Source organism: Phyllobates terribilis, unplaced genomic scaffold, assembly GCF_046119375.1.
Source record: "Phyllobates terribilis strain yellow unplaced genomic scaffold, ASM4611937v1 Scaffold_124__1_contigs__length_5142088, whole genome shotgun sequence".
In the NCBI taxonomy this organism is placed as follows: domain Eukaryota; kingdom Metazoa; phylum Chordata; class Amphibia; order Anura; family Dendrobatidae; genus Phyllobates; species Phyllobates terribilis.
The window spans coordinates 2,289,831-2,313,241 of record NW_027362884.1 but is presented as its reverse complement, the minus strand read 5'-3'; positions in this window follow the sequence as shown (position 1 = coordinate 2,313,241).

Here is a 23,411-nt window from a genome sequence, read left to right as displayed (position 1 = left end):
GAACAATGGAAGAGTTCCGTAGCATTTTTAAACTTCACCAGAATTCCAAGAACAATGGAAGAGTTCCGTAGCATTTTTAAACTTCTGCAGAATTCCGAAGAACAATGGAGGAGTTCCGTAGCATTTTTAAACTTCAGCAGAATTCCGAAGAACAATGGAAGAGTTCCGTAGCCTTTTTAAACTTCATCAGAATTCCGAAGAACAATGGAAAAGTTCCATACTATTTTTAAACTTCAGCAGAATTCCGAAGAACAATGGAAGAGTTCCGTAGCATTTTTAAACTTCAGCAGAATTCCGAGAACAATGGATGAGTTCCGTAGCATTTTTAAACTTCACCAGAATTCCGAGAACAATGGAAGAGTTCCGTAGCATTTTTAAACTTCACCAGAATTCCGAGAACAATGGAAGAGTTCCATAGCATTTTTAAACTTCAGCAGAATTCCGAAGAACAATGGAACAGTTCCATAGCATTTTTAAGCTTCAGCAGAATTCCGAAGAACAATGGAAGAGTTCCGTAGCATTTTTAAACTTCAGCAGAATTCCGAAGAACAATGGAATTCATCCGTAACATTTTTAAACTTCAGCAGAATTCCCAAGAACAATGGAAGAGCACCGTAGAATTTATAAGCTTCAGCAGAATTCTGAGAACAATGGAAGAGTTCCGTAGCATTTTTAAACTTCAGCAGAATTCCGAAGAACAATGGAAGAGTTCCGTTGCAGTTTTAAACTTCATCAGAATTCCGAAGAACAATGGAAGAGTTCCGTAGCATTTTTAAACTTCAGCAGAACTCAGAAGAACAATGAAGAGTCACGTAGCATTTTTAAACTTCAGCAGAATTCCAAAGAACAATGGAAGAGTTCCGTAGCATTTTTAAACTTCAGTAGAATTAAAAATAACAATGGAAGAGTTCCGTAGCATTTTTAAACTTCACCAGAATACGGTGAACAATGGAAGAGTTCTGTAGCATTTTTAAACTTCAGCAGAATTCCGAAGAACAAAGGAAGTGTTCCGTAGCATTTTTAAACTTCAGCAGAATTCTGAAGAACAAGAGAAGAATTCTGTAGCATTTTTAAACTTCAGAAGAATTCCGAGAAAAATGGAAGAGTTCCGTAGCATTTTTAAACTTCAGCAGAATTCCGCAAAACAATGGAAGAGTTCCGTAGCATTTTTAAACTTCAGCAGAATTCCGAAGAACAATGAAAGAGTTCCGTAGCATTTTTAAACTTCAGCAGAATTCCGAAGAACAATGGAAGACTTCCGTAGCATTTTTAAACTTAAGCAGAATTCCGAAGAACAATGGAATTGATCCGTAACATTTTTAAACTTCAGCAGAATTCCCAAGAACAATGGAAGAGCACCGTAGAATTTATAAGCTTCAGCAGAATTCTGAGAACAATGGAAGAGTTCCGTAGCATTTTTAAACTTCACCAGAATTCCAAGAACAATGGAAGAGTTCCGTAGCATTTTTAAACTTCTGCAGAATTCCGAAGAACAATGGAGGAGTTCCGTAGCATTTTTAAACTTCAGCAGAATTCCGAAGAACAATGGAAGAGTTCCGTAGCCTTTTTAAACTTCATCAGAATTCCGAAGAACAATGGAAAAGTTCCATACTATTTTTAAACTTCAGCAGAATTCCGAAGAACAATGGAAGAGTTCCGTAGCATTTTTAAACTTCAGCAGAATTCCGAGAACAATGGATGAGTTCCGTAGCATTTTTAAACTTCACCAGAATTCCGAGAACAATGGAAGAGTTCCGTAGCATTTTTAAACTTCACCAGAATTCCGAGAACAATGGAAGAGTTCCATAGCATTTTTAAACTTCAGCAGAATTCCGAAGAACAATGGAACAGTTCCATAGCATTTTTAAGCTTCAGCAGAATTCCGAAGAACAATGGAAGAGTTCCGTAGCATTTTTAAACTTCAGCAGAATTCCGAAGAACAATGGAATTGATCCGTAACATTTTTAAACTTCAGCAGAATTCCCAAGAACAATGGAAGAGCACCGTAGAATTTATAAGCTTCAGCAGAATTCTGAGAACAATGGAAGAGTTCCGTAGCATTTTTAAACTTCACCAGAATTCCAAGAACAATGGAAGAGTTCCGTAGCATTTTTAAACTTCTGCAGAATTCCGAAGAACAATGGAAGAGTTCCGTAGCATTTTTAAACTTCAGCAGAATTCCGAAGAACAATGGAAGAGTTCCGTAGCCTTTTTAAACTTCATCAGAATTCCGAAGAACAATGGAAAAGTTCCGTACCATTTTTAAACTTCAGCAGAATTCCGAAGAACAATGGAAGAGTTCCGTAGCATTTTTAAACTTCAGCAGAATTCCGAGAACAATGGAAGAGTTCTGTAGCATTTTTAAACTTCACCAGAATTCCGAGAACAATGGAAGAGTTCCGTAGCAATTTTAAACTTCAGCAGAATTCCGAGAACAATGGAAGAGTTCCGTAGCATTTTTAAACTTCAGCAGAATTCCGAAGAACAATGGAAGAGTTCCGTAGCCTTTTTAAACTTCATCAGAATTCCGAAGAACAATGGAAAAGTTCCGTACCATTTTTAAACTTCAGCAGAATTCCGAAGAACAATGGAAGAGTTCCGTAGCATTTTTAAACTTCAGCAGAATTCCGAGAACAATGGAAGAGTTCTGTAGCATTTTTAAACTTCACCAGAATTCCGAGAACAATGGAAGAGTTCCGTAGCAATTTTAAACTTCAGCAGAATTCCGAGAACAATGGAAGAGTTCCGTAGCATTTTTAAACTTCAGCAGAATTCCGAAGAACAATGGAAGAGTTGCGTAGCATTTTTAAACTTCAGCAGAATTCCGAACAACAATGGAAGAGTTCCGTTGCAGTTTTAAGCTTCATCAGAGTTCCGAAGAACAATGGAAGAATTCCGTAGCATTTTTAAACTTCAGCAGAATTCAGAAGAACAATGTAAGAGTTCCATAGCATTTTTAAACTTCAGCAGAATTCCGAAGAACAATGGAAGAGTTCCGTAGCATTTTTAAACTTCAGCAGAATTCTGAAGAAAAATGGAAGAGTTCCGTTGCAGTTTTAAACTTCATCAGAATTCCGAAGAACAATGGAAGAGTTCTGCAGCATTTTTAAACTTCAGCAGAACTCAGAAGAACAATGGAAGAGTTCCGTAGCATTTTTAAACTTCAGCAGAATTCCGAAGAACAATGGAAGAGTTCCATAGCATTTTTAATCTTCAGCAGAATTCCGAGAACAATGGATGAGTTCCGTAGCATTTTTAAACTTCACCAGAATTCCGAGAACAATGGAAGAGTTCCGTAGCATTTTTAAACTTCACCAGAATTCCGAGAACAATGGAAGAGTTCCATAGCATTTTTAAACTTCAGCAGAATTCCGAAGAACAATGGAACAGTTCCATAGCATTTTTAAGCTTCAGCAGAATTCCGAAGAACAATGGAAGAGTTCCGTAGCATTTTTAAACTTCAGCAGAATTCCGAAGAACAATGGAATTGATCCGTAACATTTTTAAACTTCAGCAGAATTCCCAAGAACAATGGAAGAGCACCGTAGAATTTATAAGCTTCAGCAGAATTCTGAGAACAATGGAAGAGTTCCGTAGCATTTTTAAACTTCACCAGAATTCCAAGAACAATGGAAGAGTTCCGTAGCATTTTTAAACTTCTGCAGAATTCCGAAGAACAATGGAAGAGTTCCGTAGCATTTTTAAACTTCAGCAGAATTCCGAAGAACAATGGAAGAGTTCCGTAGCCTTTTTAAACTTCATCAGAATTCCGAAGAACAATGGAAAAGTTCCGTACCATTTTTAAACTTCAGCAGAATTCCGAAGAACAATGGAAGAGTTCCGTAGCATTTTTAAACTTCAGCAGAATTCCGAGAACAATGGATGAGTTCCGTAGCATTTTTAAACGTCACCAGAATTCCGAGAACAATGGAAGAGTTCCGTAGCATTTTTAAACTTCACCAGAATTCCGAGAACAATGGAAGAGTTCCATAGCATTTTTAAACTTCAGCAGAATTCCGAAGAACAATGGAACAGTTCCATAGCATTTTTAAGCTTCAGCAGAATTCTGAAGAACAATGGAAGAGTTCCGTAGCATTTTTAAACTTCAGCAGAATTCCGAGAACAATGGAAGAGTTCTGTAGCATTTTTAAACTTCACCAGAATTCCCTGAACAATGGAAGAGTTCCGTAGCATTTTTAAACTTCAGCAGAATTCCGAGAACAATGGAAGAGTTCCGTAGCATTTTTAAACTTCAGCAGAATTCCGAAGAACAATGGAAGAGTTCCGTAGCATTTTTAAACTTCAGCAGAATTCCAAACAACAATGGAAGAGTTCCGTTGCAGTTTTAAGCTTCATCAGAGTTCCGAAGAACAATGGAAGAGTTCCGTAGCATTTTTAAACTTCAACAGAATTCAGAAGAACAATGTAAGAGTTCCATAGCATTTTTAAACTTCAGCAGAATTCCGAAGAACAATGGAAGAGTTCCGTAGCATTTTTAAACTTCAGCAGAATTCTGAAGAAAAATGGAAGAGTTCCGTTGCAGTTTTAAACTTCATCAGAATTCCGAAGAACAATGGAAGAGTTCTGCAGCATTTTTAAACTTCAGCAGAACTCAGAAGAACAATGGAAGAGTTCCGTAGCATTTTTAAACTTCAGCAGAATTCCGAAGAACAATCGATGAGTTCCATACCATTTTTAAACTTCAGCAGAATTCCGAAGAACAATGGAAGAGTTCCGTAGCATTTTTAAACTTCAGCAGAATTCCGAAGAACAATGGAAATGATCCGTAACATTTTTAAACTTCAGCAGAATTCCGAAGAACAAAGGAATTGTTTCGTAGCATTTTTAAACTTCAGCAGAATTCTGAAGAACAAGAGAAGAGTTCTGTAGTATTTTTAAACTTCAGAAGAATTCCGAGAAAAATGGAAGAGTTCCGTAGCATTTTTAAACTTCAGCAGAATTCCGAAAAACAATGGAAGAGTTCCGTAGCATTTTTAAACTTCAGCAGAATTCCGAAGAACAATGGAATTGATCCGTAACATTTTTAAACTTCAGCAGAATTCCCAAGAACAATGGAAGAGCACCGTAGAATTTATAAGCTTCAGCAGAATTCTCCGAACAATGGAAGAGTTCCGTAGCATTTTTAAACTTCACAGGAATTCCAAGAACAATGGAAGAGTTCCGTAGCATTTTTAAACTTCGGCAGAATTCCGAAGAACAATGGAATAGTTCCGTAGCATTTTTAAACTTCAGCAGAATTCCGAGAACAATGGAAGAGTTCCGTAGCCTTTTTAAACTTCACCAGAATTCCGAGAACAATGGAAGAGTTCCGTAGCATTTTTAAACTTCAGCAGAATTCCGAAAACAATGGAAGAGTTCCGTAGCATTTTTAAACTTCAGCAGAATTCCGAAAAACAATGGAAGAGTTCCGTTGCAGTTTTAAGCTTCATCAGAATTCCGAAGAACAATGGAAGAGTTCCGTAGCATTTTTAAACTTCATCAGAATTCCGAAGAACAAGGGAAGTGTTCCGCAGCATTTTTAAACTTCAGTAGAACTCAGAAGAACAAGGGAAGAGTTCCGTAGCATATTTAAACTTCAGCAGAATTCCGAAGAACAATGGAAATGATCCGTAATATTTTTAAACTTCAGCAGAATTCCCAAGAACAATGGAAGAGTTCCGTAGAATTTATAAACTTCAGCAGAATTCTGAGAACAATGGAAGAGTTCCGTAGCATTTTTAAACTTCACCAGAATTCCAAGAACAATGGAAGAGTTCCGTAGCATTTTTAAACTTCTGCAGAATTCCGAAGAACAATGGAAGAGTTCTGTAGCATTTTTAAACTTCAGCAGAATTCTGAAGAACAATGGAAGAGTTCCGTAGCATTTTTAAACTTCATCAGAATTCCGAAGAACAATGGAAAAATTCTGTAGCATTTTTAAACTTCAGCAGAATTCCGAAGAACAATGGAAGAGTTCCGTAGCATTTTTAAACTTCAGCAGAATTCCGAGAACAATGGAAGAGTTCCGCAGCATTTTTAAACTTCAACAGAATTCCGAGAACAATGGAAGAGTTCCGTAGCATTTTTAAACTTCAACAGAATTCTGAGAACAATGGAAGAGTTCCGTAGCATTTTTAAACTTCAGCAGAATTCCGAAGAACAATGGAAGAGTTCCGTAGCATTTTTAAACTTCATCAGAATTCCGAAGAACAATGTAAAAGTTCCGTAGCATTTTTAAACTTCAGCAGAATTCCGAAGAACAATGGAAGAGTTCCGTAGCATTTTTAAACTTCAGCAGAATTAAGAATAACAATGGAACAGTTCCGTAGCATTTTTAAACTTCACCAGAATTCCGTGAACAATGGAAGAGTTCCGTAGCATTTTTAAACTTCAGCAGAATTCCGAAGAACAAAGGAAGTGTTCCGTAGCATTTTTAAACTTCAGCAGTATTCTGAAGAACAATGGAAGAGTTCTGTAGCATTTTCAAACTTCAGAAGAATTCCGAGAACAATGGAAGAGTTCCACAGCATTTTTAAACTTCAGCAGAATTCCGAAAAACAATGGAAGAGTTCCGTAGCATTTTTAAACTTCAGCAGAATTCCAAAGAACAATGGAAGAGTTCCGTAGCATTTTTAAACTTCAGCAGAATTCCGAAGAACAATGGAAGAGTTCCGTAGCATTTTTAAATTACAGCAGAATCCCGAAGAACAATGGAAGAGTTCCGTAGCATTTTTAATCTTCAGCAGAATTCCGAGAACAATGGATGAGTTCCGCAGCATTTTTAAACTTCACCAGAATTCCGAGGAACAATGGAAGAGTTCCGTAGCATTTTTAAACTTCAGCAGAATTCCAAAGAACAATGGAAGAGTTCCGTAGCATTTTTAAACTTCAGCAGAATTCCGAGGAACAATGGAAGAGTTCTGTAGCATTTTTAAACTTCAGCAGAATTCCGAAGAACAATGGAAGAGTTCCGTAGCATTTTTAAACTTCAGCAGAATTCCGAAGAACAATGGAAGAGTTCCGTTGCAGTTTTAAACTTCATCAGAATTCCGAAGAACAATGGAAGAGTTCCGTAGCATTTTTAAACTTCAGCAGAACTCAGAAGAACAATGAAGAGTCCCATAGCATTTTTAAACTTCAGCAGAATTCCAAAGAACAATGGAAGAGTTCCGTAGCATTTTTAAACTTCAGTAGAATTAAAAATAACAATGGAAGAGTTCCGTAGCATTTTTAAACTTCACCAGAATACGGTGAACAATGGAAGAGTTCTGTAGCATTTTTAAACTTCAGCAGAATTCCGAAGAACAAAGGAAGTGTTCCGTAGCATTTTTAAACTTCAGCAGAATTCTGAAGAACAAGAGAAGAATTCTGTAGCATTTTTAAACTTCAGAAGAATTCCGAGAAAAATGGAAGAGTTCCGTAGCATTTTTAAACTTCAGCAGAATTCCGCAAAACAATGGAAGAGTTCCGTAGCATTTTTAAACTTCAGCAGAATTCCGAAGAACAATGAAAGAGTTCCGTAGCATTTTTAAACTTCAGCAGAATTCCGAAGAACAATGGAAGACTTCCGTAGCATTTTTAAACTTAAGCAGAATTCCGAAGAACAATGGAATTGATCCGTAACATTTTTAAACTTCAGCAGAATTCCCAAGAACAATGGAAGAGCACCGTAGAAATTATAAGCTTCAGCAGAATTCTGAGAACAATGGAAGAGTTCCGTAGCATTTTTAAACTTCACCAGAATACCAAGAACAATGGAAGAGTTCCGTAGGATTTTTAAACTTCTGCAGAATTCCGAAGAACAATGGAAGAGTTCCGTAGCCTTTTTAAACTTCATCAGAATTCCGAAGAACAATGGAAAAGTTCCATACTATTTTTAAACTTCAGCAGAATTCCGAAGAACAATGGAAGAGTTCCGTAGCATTTTTAAACTTCAGCAGAATTCCGAGAACAATGGATGAGTTCCGTAGCATTTTTAAACTTCACCAGAATTCCGAGAACAATGGAAGAGTTCCGTAGCATTTTTAAACTTCACCAGAATTCCGAGAACAATGGAAGAGTTCCATAGCATTTTTAAACTTCAGCAGAATTCCGAAGAACAATGGAACAGTTCCATAGCATTTTTAAGCTTCAGCAGAATTCCGAAGAACAATGGAAGAGTTCTGTAGCATTTTTAAACTTCAGCAGAATTCCGAAGAACAATGGAATTGATCCGTAACATTTTTAAACTTCAGCAGAATTCCCAAGAACAATGGAAGAGCACCGTAGAATTTATAAGCTTCAGCAGAATTCTGAGAACAATGGAAGAGTTCCATAGCATTTTTAAACTTCACCAGAATTCCAAGAACAATGGAAGAGTTCCGTAGCATTTTTAAACTTCTGCAGAATTCCGAAGAACAATGCAAGAGTTCCGTAGCATTTTTAAACTTCAGCAGAATTCCGAAGAACAATGGAAGAGTTCCGTAGCCTTTTTAAACTTCATCAGAATTCCGAAGAACAATGGAAAAGTTCCGTACCATTTTTAAACTTCAGCAGAATTCCCAAGAACAATGGAAGAGCACCGTAGAATTTATAAGCTTCAGCAGAATTCTCCGAACAATGGAAGAGTTCCGTAGCATTTTTAAACTTCACAGGAATTCCAAGAACAATGGAAGAGTTCCGTAGCATTTTTAAACTTCGGCAGAATTCCGAAGAACAATGGAATAGTTCCGTAGCATTTTTAAACTTCAGCAGAATTCCGAGAACAATGGAAGAGTTCCGTAGCATTTTTAAATTTCACCAGAATTCCGAGAACAATGGAAGAGTTCCGTAGCATTTTTAAACTTCAGCAGAATTCCGAAAACAATGGAAGAGTTCCGTAGCATTTTTAAACTTCAGCAAAATTCCGAAGAACAATGGAAGAGTTCCGTAGCATTTTTAAACTTCAGCAGAATTCCGAAAACAATGGAAGAGTTCCGTTGCAGTTTTAAGCTTCATCAGAATTCCGAAGAACAATGGAAGAGTTCCGTAGCATTTTTAAACTTCATCAGAATTCCGAAGAACAAGGGAAGTGTTCCGCAGCATTTTTAAACTTCAGTAGAACTCAGAAGAACAAGGGAACAGTTCCGTAGCATATTTAAACTTCAGCAGAATTCCGAAGAACAATGGAAATGATCCGTAATATTTTTAAACTTCAGCAGAATTCCCAAGAACAATGGAAGAGTACCGTAGAATTTATAAACTTCAGCAGAATTCTGAGAACAATGGAAGAGTTCCGTAGCATTTTTAAACTTCACCAGAATTCCAAGAACAATGGAAGAGTTCCGTAGCATTTTTAAACTTCAGCAGAATTTTGAAGAACAATGGAAGAGTTCCGTAGCATTTTTAAACTTCATCAGAATTCCGAAGAACAATGGAAAAATTCTGTAGCATTTTTAAACTTCAGCAGAATTCCGAAGAACAATGGAAGAGTTCCGTAGCATTTTTAAACTTCAGCAGAATTCCGAGAACAATGGAAGAGTTCCGCAGCATTTTTATACTTCAACAGAATTCCGAGAACAATGGAAGAGTTCCGTAGCATTTTTAAACTTCAACAGAATTCTGAGAACAATGGAAGAGTTCCGTAGCATTTTTAATCTTCAGCAGAATTCCGAAGAACAATGGAAGAGTTCCGTAGCATTTTTAAACTTCATCAGAATTCCGAAGAACAATGTAAAAGTTCCGTAGCATTTTTAAACTTCAGCAGAATTCCGAAGAACAATGGAAGAGTTCCGTAGCATTTTTAAACTTCAGCAGAATTAAGAATAACAATGCAACAGTTCCGTAGCATTTTTAAACTTCACCAGAATTCCGTGAATAATGGAAGAGTTCCGTAGCATTTTTAAACTTCAGCAGAATTCCGAAGAACAAAGGAAGTGTTCCGTAGCATTTTTAAACTTCAGCAGTATTCTGAAGAACAATGGAAGAGTTCTGTATCATTTTCAAACTTCAGAAGAATTCCGAGAACAATGGAAGAGTTCCACAGCATTTTTAAACTTCAGCAGAATTCCGAAAAACAATGGAAGAGTTCCGTAGCATTTTTAAACTTCAGCAGAATTCCAAAGAACAATGGAAGAGTTCCGTAGCATTTTTAAACTTCAGCAGAATTCCGAAGAACAATGGAAGAGTTCCGTAGCATTTTTAAATTACAGCAGAATCCCGAAGAACAATGGAAGAGTTCCGTAGCATTTTTAATCTTCAGCAGAATTCCGAGAACAATGGATGAGTTCCGCAGCATTTTTAAACTTCACCAGAATTCCGAGGAACAATGGAAGAGTTCTGTAGCATTTTTAAACTTCAGCAGAATTCCGAAGAACAATGGAAGAGTTCCGTAGCATTTTTAAACTTCAGCAGAATTCCGAAGAACAATGCAAGAGTTCCGTTGCAGTTTTAAACTTCATCAGAATTCCGAAGAACAATGGAAGAGTTCCGTAGCATTTTTAAACTTCAGCAGAACTCAGAAGAACAATGAAGAGTCCCATAGTATTTTTAAACTTCAGCAGAATTCCAAAGAACAATGGAAGAGTTCCGTAGCATTTTTAAACTTCAGTAGAATTAAAAATAACAATGGAAGAGTTCCGTAGCATTTTTAAACTTCACCAGAATACGGTGAACAATGGAAGAGTTCTGTAGCATTTTTAAACTTCAGCAGAATTCCGAAGAACAAAGGAAGTGTTCCGTAGCATTTTTAAACTTCAGCAGAATTCTGAAGAACAAGAGAAGAATTCTGTAGCATTTTTAAACTTCAGAAGAATTCCGAGAAAAATGGAAGAGTTCCGTAGCATTTTTAAACTTCAGCAGAATTCCGCAAAACAATGGAAGAGTTCCGTAGCATTTTTAAACTTCAGCAGAATTCTGAAGAACAATGAAAGAGTTCCGTAGCATTTTTAAACTTCAGCAGAATTCCGAAGAACAATGGAAGACTTCCGTAGCATTTTTAAACTTAAGCAGAATTCCGAAGAACAATGGAATTGATCCGTAACATTTTTAAACTTCAGCAGAATTCCCAAGAACAATGGAAGAGCACCGTAGAATTTATAAGCTTCAGCAGAATTCTGAGAACAATGGAAGAGTTCCGTAGCATTTTTAAACTTCACCAGAATACCAAGAACAATGGAAGAGTTCCGTAGCATTTTTAAACTTCTGCAGAATTCCGAAGAACAATGGAAGAGTTCCGTAGCATTTTTAAACTTCAGCAGAATTCCGAAGAACAATGGAAGAGTTCCGTAGCCTTTTTAAACTTCATCAGAATTCCGAAGAACAATGGAAGAGTTCCGTAGCCTTTTTAAACTTCATCAGAATTCCGAAGAACAATGGAAGAGTTCCATAGCATTTTTAAACTTCAGCAGAATTCCGAAGAACAATGGAACAGTTCCATAGCATTTTTAAGCTTCAGCAGAATTCCGAAGAACAATGGAAGAGTTCCGTAGCATTTTTAAACTTCAGCAGAATTCCGAAGAACAATGGAATTGATCCGTAACATTTTTAAACTTCAGCAGAATTCCCAAGAACAATGGAAGAGCACCGTAGAATTTATAAGCTTCAGCAGAATTCTGAGAACAATGGAAGAGTTCCATAGCATTTTTAAACTTCACCAGAATTCCAAGAACAATGGAAGAGTTCCGTAGCATTTTTAAACTTCAGTAGAATTAAAAATAACAATGGAAGAGTTCTGTAGCATTTTTAAACTTCATCAGAATTCTGAAGAACAATGGAAGTGATCCGTAACATTTTTAAACTTCAGCAGCATACCCAAGAACAATGGAAGAGTACCGTAGCATTTATAAACTTCAGCAGGATTCTGAGAACAATGGAAGAGTTCCGTAGCATTTTTAAACTTCAACAGAATTCCAAGAACAATGGAAGAGTTCCGTAGCATTTTTAAACTTCTGCAGAATTCCAAAGAACAATGGAAGAGTTCCGTAGCATTTTTAAACTTCAGCAGAATTCTGAAGAACAATGGAAGAGTTCCGTAGCATTTTTAAACTTCATCAGAATTCCGAAGAACAATGGAAAAGTTCCGTAGCATTTTTAAACTTGAGCAGAATTCTGAAGAACAATGGAAGAGTTCCGTAGCATTTTTAAACTTCAGCAGAAATCCGAGAACAATGGAAGAGTTCCGCAGCAGTTTTAAACTTCACCAGAATTCCAAGAACAATGGAAGAGTTCTGTAGCATTTTTAAATTTCACCAGAATTCCGAGAACAATGGAAGAGTTCCGTAGCATTTTTAAACTTCAACAGAATTCTGAAGAACAATGGAAGAGTTCCGTAGCATTTTTAAACTTCAGCAGAATTCCGAAGAATAATGGAAGTGTTACGTTGCAGTTCTAAGCTTCATCAGAATTCCGAAGAACAATGGAAGAGTTCTGTAGCATTTTTAAACTTCAGCAGAATTCCGAAGAACAATGGAAGAGTTCCGTAGCATTTCTAAACTTCAGCAGAATTAAGAATAACAATGGAAGAGTTCCGTAGCATTTTTAAACTTCACCAGAATTCCGAGAACAATGGAAGAGTTCCGTAGCATTTTTAAACTTCATCAGAATTCTGAAGAACAATGAAAGTGATCCGTAACATTTTTAAACTTCAGCAGCATACCCAAGAACAATGGAAGAGTACCGTAGCATTTATAAACTTCAGCAGGATTCTGAGAACAATGGAAGAGTTCCGTAGCATTTTTAAACTTCATCAGAATTCCGAAGAACAATGGAAAAGTTCCGTAGCATTTTTAAACTTCATCAGAATTCCGAAGAACAATGGAAGAGTTCCGTAGCATTTTTAAACTTCAGCAGAACTCAGAAGAACAATGAAGAGTCCCATAGTATTTTTAAACTTCAGCAGAATTCCAAAGAACAATGGAAGAGTTCCGTAGCATTTTTAAACTTCAGTAGAATTAAAAATAACAATGGAAGAGTTCCGTAGCATTTTTAAACTTCACCAGAATACGGTGAACAATGGAAGAGTTCTGTAGCATTTTTAAACTTCAGCAGAATTCCGAAGAACAAAGGAAGTGTTCCGTAGCATTTTTAAACTTCAGCAGAATTCTGAAGAACAAGAGAAGAATTCTGTAGCATTTTTAAACTTCAGAAGAATTCCGAGAAAAATGGAAGAGTTCCGTAGCATTTTTAAACTTCAGCAGAATTCCGCAAAACAATGGAAGAGTTCCGTAGCATTTTTAAACTTCAGCAGAATTCTGAAGAACAATGAAAGAGTTCCGTAGCATTTTTAAACTTCAGCAGAATTCCGAAGAACAATGGAAGACTTCCGTAGCATTTTTAAACTTAAGCAGAATTCCGAAGAACAATGGAATTGATCCGTAACATTTTTAAACTTCAGCAGAATTCCCAAGAACAATGGAAGAGCACCGTAGAATTTATAAGCTTCAGCAGAATTCTGAGAACAATGGAAGAGTTCCGTAGCATTTTTAAACTTCACCAGAATACCAAGAACAATGGAAGAGTTCCGTAGCATTTTTAAACTTCTGCAGAATTCCGAAGAACAATGGAAGAGTTCCGTAGCATTTTTAAACTTCAGCAGAATTCCGAAGAACAATGGAAGAGTTCCGTAGCCTTTTTAAACTTCATCAGAATTCCGAAGAACAATGGAAGAGTTCCGTAGCCTTTTTAAACTTCATCAGAATTCCGAAGAACAATGGAAGAGTTCCATAGCATTTTTAAACTTCAGCAGAATTCCGAAGAACAATGGAACAGTTCCATAGCATTTTTAAGCTTCAGCAGAATTCCGAAGAACAATGGAAGAGTTCCGTAGCATTTTTAAACTTCAGCAGAATTCCGAAGAACAATGGAATTAATCCGTAACATTTTTAAACTTCAGCAGAATTCCCAAGAACAATGGAAGAGCACCGTAGAATTTATAAGCTTCAGCAGAATTCTGAGAACAATGGAAGAGTTCCATAGCATTTTTAAACTTCACCAGAATTCCAAGAACAATGGAAGAGTTCCGTAGCATTTTTAAACTTCAGTAGAATTAAAAATAACAATGGAAGAGTTCTGTAGCATTTTTAAACTTCATCAGAATTCTGAAGAACAATGGAAGTGATCCGTAACATTTTTAAACTTCAGCAGCATACCCAAGAACAATGGAAGAGTACCGTAGCATTTATAAACTTCAGCAGGATTCTGAGAACAATGGAAGAGTTCCGTAGCATTTTTAAACTTCATCAGAATTCCGAAGAACAATGGAAAAGTTCCGTAGCATTTTTAAACTTGAGCAGAATTCCGAAGAACAATGGAAGAGTTCCGTAGCATTTTTAAACTTCAGCAGAAATCCGAGAACAATGGAAGAGTTCCGCAGCAGTTTTAAACTTCACCAGAATTCCAAGAACAATGGAAGAGTTCTGTAGCATTTTTAAACTTCACCAGAATTCCGAGAACAATGGAAGAGTTCCGTAGCATTTTTAAACTTCAACAGAATTCTGAAGAACAATGGAAGAGTTCCGTAGCATTTTTAAACTTCAGCAGAATTCCGAAGAATAATGGAAGTGTTACGTTGCAGTTCTAAGCTTCATCAGAATTCCGAAGAACAATGGAAGAGTTCCGTAGCATTTTTAAACTTCAGCAGAATTCCGAAGAACAATGGAAGAGTTCCGTAGCCTTTTTAAACTTCAGCAGAATTAAGAATAACAATGGAAGAGTTCCGTAGCATTTTTAAACTTCACCAGAATTCCGAGAACAATGGAAGAGTTCCGTAGCATTTTTAAACTTCACCAGAATTCCGAGAACAATGGAAGAGTTCCATAGCATTTTTAAACTTCAGCAGAATTCCGAAGAACAAAGGAACAGTTCCATAGCATTTTTAACCTTCAGCAGAATTCCGAAGAACAATGGAAGAGTACCGTAGCATTTTTAAACTTCAGCAGAATTCCGAGAACAATGGAAGAGTTCCGTAGCATTTTTAAACTTCACCAGAATTCCGAAAACAATGGAAGAGTTCCGTAGCATTTTTAAACTTCAGCAGAATTCCGAGAACAATGGAAGAGTTCCGTAGCATTTTTAAACTTCAGCAGAATTCCGAAGAACAATGGAAGAGTTCCGTAGCATTTTTAAACTTCAGAAGAATTCCGAAGAACAATGGAAGAGTTCCGTTGCAGTTTTAAGCTTCATCTGAATTCCGAAGAACAATGGAAGAGTTCCGTAGCATTTTTAAACTTCAGCAGAATTCAGAAGAACAATGTAAAAGTTCCATAGCATTTTTAAACTTCAGCAGAATTCCGAAGAACAATGGAAGAGTTCCGTAGCATTTTTAAGCTTCAGCAGAATTCCGAAGAACAATGGAAGATTTCCTTAGCAGTTTTAAACTTCATCAGAATTCCGAAGAACAATGGAAGAGTTCCGCAGCATTTTTAAACGTCAGCAGAATTCCGAAGAACAATGGAAATGATCAGTAACATTTTTAAACTTCAGCAGAATTCCCAAGAACAATGGAAAAGTACCGTAGAATTTATAAACTTCAGCAGAATTCTGAGAACAATGGAAGATTTCCGTAGCATTTTTAAACTTCAACAGAATTCCAAGAACAATGGAAGAGTTCCGTAGCATTTTTAAACTTCTGCAGAATTCCGAAGAACAATGGAAGAGTTCCGTAGCATTTTTAAACTTCAGTAGAATTAAAAATAACAATGGAAGAGTTCCGTAGCATTTTTAAACTTCATCAGAATTCTGAAGAGCAATGGAAGTGATCCGTAACATTTTTAAACTTCAGCAGAATACCCAAGAACAATGGAAGAGTACCGTAGCATTTATAAACTTCAGCAGGATTCTGAGAACAATGGAAGAGTTCCGTAGCATTTTTAAACTTCAACAGAATTCCAAGAACAATGGAAGAGTTCCGTAGCATTTTTAAACTTCTGCAGAATTCCAAAGAACAATGGAAGAGTTCTGTAGTATTTTTAAACTTCAGCAGAATTCTGAAGAACAATGGAAGAGTTTCGTAGCATTTTTAAACTTCATCAGAATTCCGAAGAACAATGGAAGAGTTCCGCAGCAGTTTTAAACTTCACCAGAATTCCGAGAACAATGGAAGAGTTCCGTAGCATTTTTAAACTTCACCAGAATTCCGAGAACAATGGAAGAGTTCCGTAGCATTTTTAAACTTCAACAGAATTCTGAAGAACAAGGGAAGAGTTCCATAGCATTTTTAAACTTCAGCAGAATTCCGAAGAACAATGGAAGTGTTCCGTTGCAGTTCTAAGCTTCATCAGAATTCAGAAGAACAATGGAAGAGTTCCGTAGCATTTTTAAACTTCAGCAGAATTCAGAAGAACAATGGAAGAGTTCCGTAGCATTTTTAAACTTCAGCAGAATTCCGAAGAACAATGGAAAAGTTCCGTACCATTTTTAAACTTCACCAGAATTCCGAAGAACAATGGAAGAGTTCCGTAGCATTTTTAAACTTCAGCAGAATTCCGAAGAACAATGGAAGAGTTCCGTAGCATTTTTAAACTTCAGTAGAATGAAAAATAACAATGGAAGGGTTCCGTAGCATTTTTAAACTTCATCAGAATTCTGAAGAACAATGGAAGTGATCCGTAACATTTTTAAACTTCAGCAGAATACCCAAGAACAATGGAAGAGTACCGTAGAATTTATAAACTTCAGCAGAATTCTGAGAACAATGGAAGATTTTCGTAGCATTTTTAAACGTCAACAGAATTCCAAGAACAATGGAAGAGTTCCGTAGCATTTTTAAACTTCTGCAGAATTCCGAAGAACAATGGAAGAGTTCCGTAGCATTTTTAAACTTCAGTAGAATTAAAAATAACAATGGAAGAGTTCCGTAGCATTTTTAAACTTCATCAGAATTCTGAAGAACAATGGAAGTGATCCGTAACATTTTTAAACTTCAGCAGAATACCCAAGAACAATGGAAGAGTACCGTAGCATTTATAAACTTCAGCAGGATTCTGAGAACAATGGAAGAGTTCCGTAGCATTTTTAAACTTCAACAGAATTCCAAGAACAATGGAAGAGTTCCGTAGCATTTTTAAACTTCTGCAGAATTCCAAAGAACAATGGAAGAGTTCTGTAGCATTTTTAAACTTCAGCAGAATTCTGAAGAACAATGGAAGAGTTCCGTAGCATTTTTAAACTTCATCAGAATTCCGAAGAACAATGGAAGAGTTCCGCAGCAGTTTTAAACTTCACCAGAATTCCGAGAACAATGGAAGAGTTCCGTAGCATTTTTAAACTTCACCAGAATTCCGAGAACAATGGAAGAGTTCCGTAGCATTTCTAAACTTCAACAGAATTCTGAAGAACAATGGAAGAGTTCCATAGCATTTTTAAACTTCAGCAGAATTCCGAAGAACAATGGAAGTGTTCCGTTGCAGTTCTAAGCTTCATCAGAATTCCGAAGAACAATGGAAGAGTTCCGTAGCATTTTTAAACTTCAGCAGAATTCAGAAGAACAATGGAAGAGTTCCGTAGCATTTTTAAACTTCAGCAGAATTCCGAAGAACAATGGAAGAGTTCCGTAGCATTTTTAAACTTCAGCAGAATTAAGAATAACAATGGAAGAGCTCCGTAGCATTTTTAAACTTCAACAGAATTCCGTGAACAATGGAAGAGTTCCGTAGCATTTTTAAACTTCAGCAGAATTCCGAAGAACAAAGGAAGTGTTCCGTATCATTTTTAAACTTCAGCAGCATTCTGAAGAACAATGGAAGTGTTCCGTAGCATTTTCAAACTTCAGAAGAATTTCGAGAACAATGGAAGAGTTCCACAGCATTTTTAAACTTCAGCAGAATTCAGAAGAACATTGGAAGAGTTCCGTAGCATTTTTAAACTTCAGCAGAATTCCCAAGAACAATGGAAGAGCACCGTAGAATTTATTAGCTTCAGCAGAATTCTGAGAACAATGGAAGAGTTCCGTAGCATTTTTAAACTTCTCCAGAATTCCAAGAACAATGGAAGAGTTCCGTAGCATTTTTAAACTTCTGCAGAATTCCGAAGAACAATGGAAGAGTTCCGTAGCATTTTTAAACTTCAGCAGAATTCCGAAGAAAAATGGAAGAGTTCCGTAGCCTTTTTAAACTTCGTCAGAATTCCGAAGAACAATGGAAAAGTTCCGTACCATTTTTAAACTTCAGCAGAATTCCGAAGAACAATGGAAGAGTTCCGTAGCATTTTTAAACTTCAGCAGAATTCTGAAGAACAATGGAAGAGTTCCGTCGCATTTTTAAACTTCAGTAGAATGAAAAATAACAATGGAAGGGTTCCGTAGCATTTTTAAACTTCATCAGAATTCTGAAGAACAATGGAAGTGATCCGTAACATTTTTAAACTTCAGCAGAATACCCAAGAACAATGGAAGAGTACCGTAGAATTTATAAACTTCAGCAGAATTCTGAGAACAATGGAAGATTTCTGTAGCATTTTTAAACTTCAACAGAATTCCAAGAACAATGGAAGAGTTCCGTAGCATTTTTAAACTTCTGCAGAATTCCGAAGAACAATGGAAGAGTTCCGTAGCATTTTTAAACTTCAGTAGAATTAAAAATAACAATGGAAGAGTTCCGTAGCATTTTTAAACTTCATCAGAATTCTGAAGAACAATGGAAGTGATCCGTAACATTTTTAAACTTCAGCAGAATACCCAAGAACAATGGAAGAGTACCGTAGCATTTATAAACTTCAGCAGGATTCTGAGAACAATGGAAGAGTTCCGTAGCATTTTTAAACTTCAACAGAATTCCAAGAACAATGGAAGAGTTCCGTAGCATTTTTAAACTTCTCCAGAATTCCAAAGAACAATGGAAGAGTTCTGTAGCATTTTTAAACTTCAGCAGAATTCTGAAGAACAATGGAAGAGTTCCGTAGCATTTTTAAACTTCATCAGAATTCCGAAGAACAATGGAAGAGTTCCGTAGCATTTTTAAACTTCACCAGAATTCTGAAGAACAATGGAAGAGTTCCATAGCATTTTTAAACTTCAGCAGAATTCCGAAGAACAATGGAAGTGTTCCGTTGCAGTTCTAAGCTTCATCAGAATTCCGAAGAACAATGGAAGAGTTCCGTAGCATTTTTAAACTTCAGCAGAATTCAGAAGAACAATGGAAGAGTTCCGTAGCATTTTTAAACTTCAGCAGAATTCCGAAGAACAATGGAAGAGTTCCGTAGCATTTTTAAACTTCAGCAGAATTAAGAATAACAATGGAAGAGCTCCGTAGCATTTTTAAACTTCAACAGAATTCCGTGAACAATGGAAGAGTTCCGTAGCATTTTTAAACTTCAGCAGAATTCCGAAGAACAAAGGAAGTGTTCCGTATCATTTTTAAACTTCAGCAGCATTCTGAAGAACAATGGAAGAGTTCCGTAGCATTTTCAAACTTCAGAAGAATTTCGAGAACAATGGAAGAGTTCCACAGCATTTTTAAACTTCAGCAGAATTCAGAAGAACAATGGAAGAGTTCCGTAGCATTTTTAAACTTCAGCAGAATTCCGAAGAACAAAGGAACAGTTCCATAGCATTTTTAAGCTTCAGCAGAATTCCGAAGAACAATGGAAGAGTACCGTAGCATTTTTAAACTTCAGCAGAATTCCGAGAACAATGGAAGAGTTCCGTAGCATTTTTAAACTTCACCAGAATTCCGAGAACAATGGAAGAGTTCCGTAGCATTTTTAAACTTCAGCAGAATTCCGAGAACAATGGAAGAGTTCCGTAGCATTTTTAAACTTCAGCAGAATTCCGAAGAACAATGGAAGAGTTCCGTAGCATTTTTAAACTTCAGAAGAATTCCGAAGAACAATGGAAGAGTTCCGTTGCAGTTTTAAGCTTCATCTGAATTCCGAAGAACAATGGAAGAGTTCCGTAGCATTTTTAAACTTCAGCAGAATTCAGAAGAACAATGTAAAAGTTCCATAGCATTTTTAAACTTCAGCAGAATTCCGAAGAACAATGGAAGAGTTCTGTAGCATTTTTAAGCTTCAGCAGAATTCCGAAGAACAATGGAAGAGTTCCGTAGCAGTTTTAAACTTCATCAGAATTCCGAAGAACAATGGAAGCGTTCCGCAGCATTTTTAAACTTCAGCAGAATTCCGAAGAACAATGGAAATGATCAGTAACATTTTTAAACTTCAGCAGAATTCCCAAGAACAATGGAAAAGTACCGTAGAATTTATAAACTTCAGCAGAATTCTGAGAACAATGGAAGATTTCCGTAGCATTTTTAAACTTCAACAGAATTCCAAGAACAATGGAAGAGTTCCGTAGCATTTTTAAACTTCTGCAGAATTCCGAAGAACAATGGAAGAGTTCCGTAGCATTTTTAAACTTCAGTAGAATTAAAAATAACAATGGAAGAGTTCCGTAGCATTTTTAAACTTCATCAGAATTCTGAAGAACAATGGAAGTGATCCGTAACATTTTTAAACTTCAGCAGAATACCCAAGAACAATGGAAGAGTACCGTAGCATTTATAAACTTCAGCAGGATTCTGAGAACAATGGAAGAGTTCCGTAGCATTTTTAAACTTCAACAGAATTCCAAGAACAATGGAAGAGTTCCGTAGCATTTTTAAACTTCTGCAGAATTCCAAAGAACAATGGAAGAGTTCTGTAGTATTTTTTAAGTTCAGCAGAATTCTGAAGAACAATGGAAGAGTTCCGTAGCATTTTTAAACTTCATCAGAATTCCGAAGAACAATGGAAGAGTTCCGCAGCAGTTTTAAACTTCACCAGAATTCCGAGAACAATGGAAGAGTTCCGTAGCATTTTTAAACTTCACCAGAATTCCGAGAACAATGGAAGAGTTCCGTAGCATTTTTAAACTTCAACAGAATTCTGAAGAACAAGGGAAGAGTTCCATAGCATTTTTAAACTTCAGCAGAATTCCGAAGAACAATGGAAGTGTTCCGTTGCAGTTCTAAGCTTCATCAGAATTCCGAAGAACAATGGAAGAGTTCCGTAGCATTTTTAAACTTCAGCAGAATTCAGAAGAACAATGGAAGAGTTCCGTAGCATTTTTAAACTTCAGCAGAATTCCGAAGAACAATGGAAAAGTTCCGTACCATTTTTAAACTTCAGCAGAATTCCGAAGAACAATGGAAGAGTTCCGTAGCATTTTTAAACTTCAGCAGAATTCCGAAGAACAATGGAAGAGTTCCGTAGCATTTTTAAACTTCAGCAGAATTAAGAATAACAATGGAAGAGCTCCGTAGCATTTTTAAACTTCAACAGAATTCCGTGAACAATGGAAAAGTTCCGTAGCATTTTTAAACTTCAGCAGAATTCCGAAGAACAAAGGAAGTGTTCCGTATCATTTTTAAACTTCAGCAGCATTCTGAAGAACAATGGAAGAGTTCCGTAGCATTTTCAAACTTCAGAAGAATTTCGAGAACAATGGAAGAGTTCCACAGCATTTTTAAACTTCAGCAGAATTCAGAAGAACAATGGAAGAGTTCCGTAGCATTTTTAAACTTCAGCAGAATTCCCAAGAACAATGGAAGAGCACCGTAGAATTTATTAGCTTCAGCAGAATTCTAAGAACAATGGAAGAGTTCCACAGCATTTTTAAACTTCAGCAGAATTAAGAATATCAATGGAAGAGTTCCGTAGCATTTTTAAACTTCACCAGAATTCCGTGAACAATGGAAGAGTTCCGTAGCATTTTTAAACTTCAGCAGAATTCCGAAGAACAAAGGAAGTGTTCCGTAGCATTTTTAAACTTCAGCAGAATTCTGAAGAACAATGCAAGAGTTCCGTAGCATTTTTAAAATTTAGAAGAATTCCGAGAACAATGAAAAAGTTCCGTAGCATTTTTAAACTTCAGCAGAATTCCGAAAAACAATGGAAGAGTTCCGTAGCATTTTTAAATTTCAGCAGAGTTCCGAAGAACAATGGAAGAGTTCCGTAGCATTTTTAAACTTCAGCAGAATTCCGAAGAACAATGGAAGAGTTCCATAGCATTTTTAAACTTCAGCAGAATTCCGAGAACAATGGAAGAGTTCCGTAGCATTTTTAAACCTCAGCAGAATTGCGAGAACAATGGAAGAGTTCCGTAGCATTTTTAAACTTCATCAGAATTCCGAAGAACAATGGAAGTGTTCCGTGGCATTTTTAAACTTCAGCAGAATTCCAAAGAACAATGGAGGAGTTCCGTAGCATTTTTAAACTTCAGCAGAATTCCGAAGAACAATGGAAGAGTTCCGTAGCATTTTTAAACTTCAGCAGAATTCCAAAGAACAATTGAAGAGTTCCGTAGCACTTTTAAACTTCAGCAGAATTCCGAACAACAAGGGAAGAGTTCCGTAGCATTTTTAAACTTCACATGAATTCCGAGAACAATGGAAGAGTTCCTTAGCATTTTTAAACTTCAGCAGCATTCCGAAGAACAATGGAAGAGTTCCGTAGCATTTTTAAACTTCAGCAGAATTCTGAAGAACAATGGAAGTGTTCCGTAGCATTTTTAATTTTCAGCAGAATTCCGAAGAACAATGGAAGAGTTCCGTAGCTTTTTTAAACTTCAGCAGCATTCTGAAGAACAATGGAAAAGTTCCGTAGCATTTTTAAACTTCAGCAGAATTCCGAAGAACAATGGAAGAGTTCCGTAGCATTTTTAAACTTCAGCAGAATTCCGAAGAACAATGGAAGAGTTCCATAGCATTCTTAAACTTCAGAAGAATTCCGAAGAACAGTGGAAGAGTTCCGTAGCATTTTTAAACTTCAGCAGAATTCTGAAGAACAATGGAAGAGTTCCATAGCATTTTTAAGTTACAGCAGATTTCCGAAGAACAATGGAAGAGTTTCGTAGCATTTTTAAATTACAGCAGAATTCCGAAGAACAATGGAAGAGTTCCGTAGCATTTTTAAATTACAGCAGAATTCCGAAGAACAATGGAAGAGTTCCGTAGCATTTTTAAACTTCAGCAGAATTCCGAAGAACAATGGAAAAGTTCCGTGGCATTTTTAAACTTCATCAGAATTCCGAAGAACAATGGAAGAGTTCCGTAGCATATTTAAACTTCACCAGAATTCCGAAGAACAATGGTAGAGTTCCGTAGCATTTTTAAACTTCACCAGAATTCCGAGAACAATGGAAGAGTTCCGTAGCATTTTTAAACTTCAGCAGAATTGCGAGAACAATGGAAGAATTCCGTAGCATTTTTAAACTTCACCAGAATTCCGAAGAACAATGGAAAAGTTCCGTAGCATTTTTAAACTTCAGCAGTATTCCGAAGAACAATGGAAGAGTTCCGTAGCATTTTTAAACTTCAGCAGCATTCCGAGAACAATGGAAGAGTTCCGTAGCATTTTTAAACTTCACCAGAATTCCGAGAACAATGGAAGAGTTCCATAGCATTTTTAAACTTCAGCAGAATTCCGAAGAACAATGGAAGAGTTCCGTAGCATTTTTAAATTACAGCAGAATTCCGAAGAAC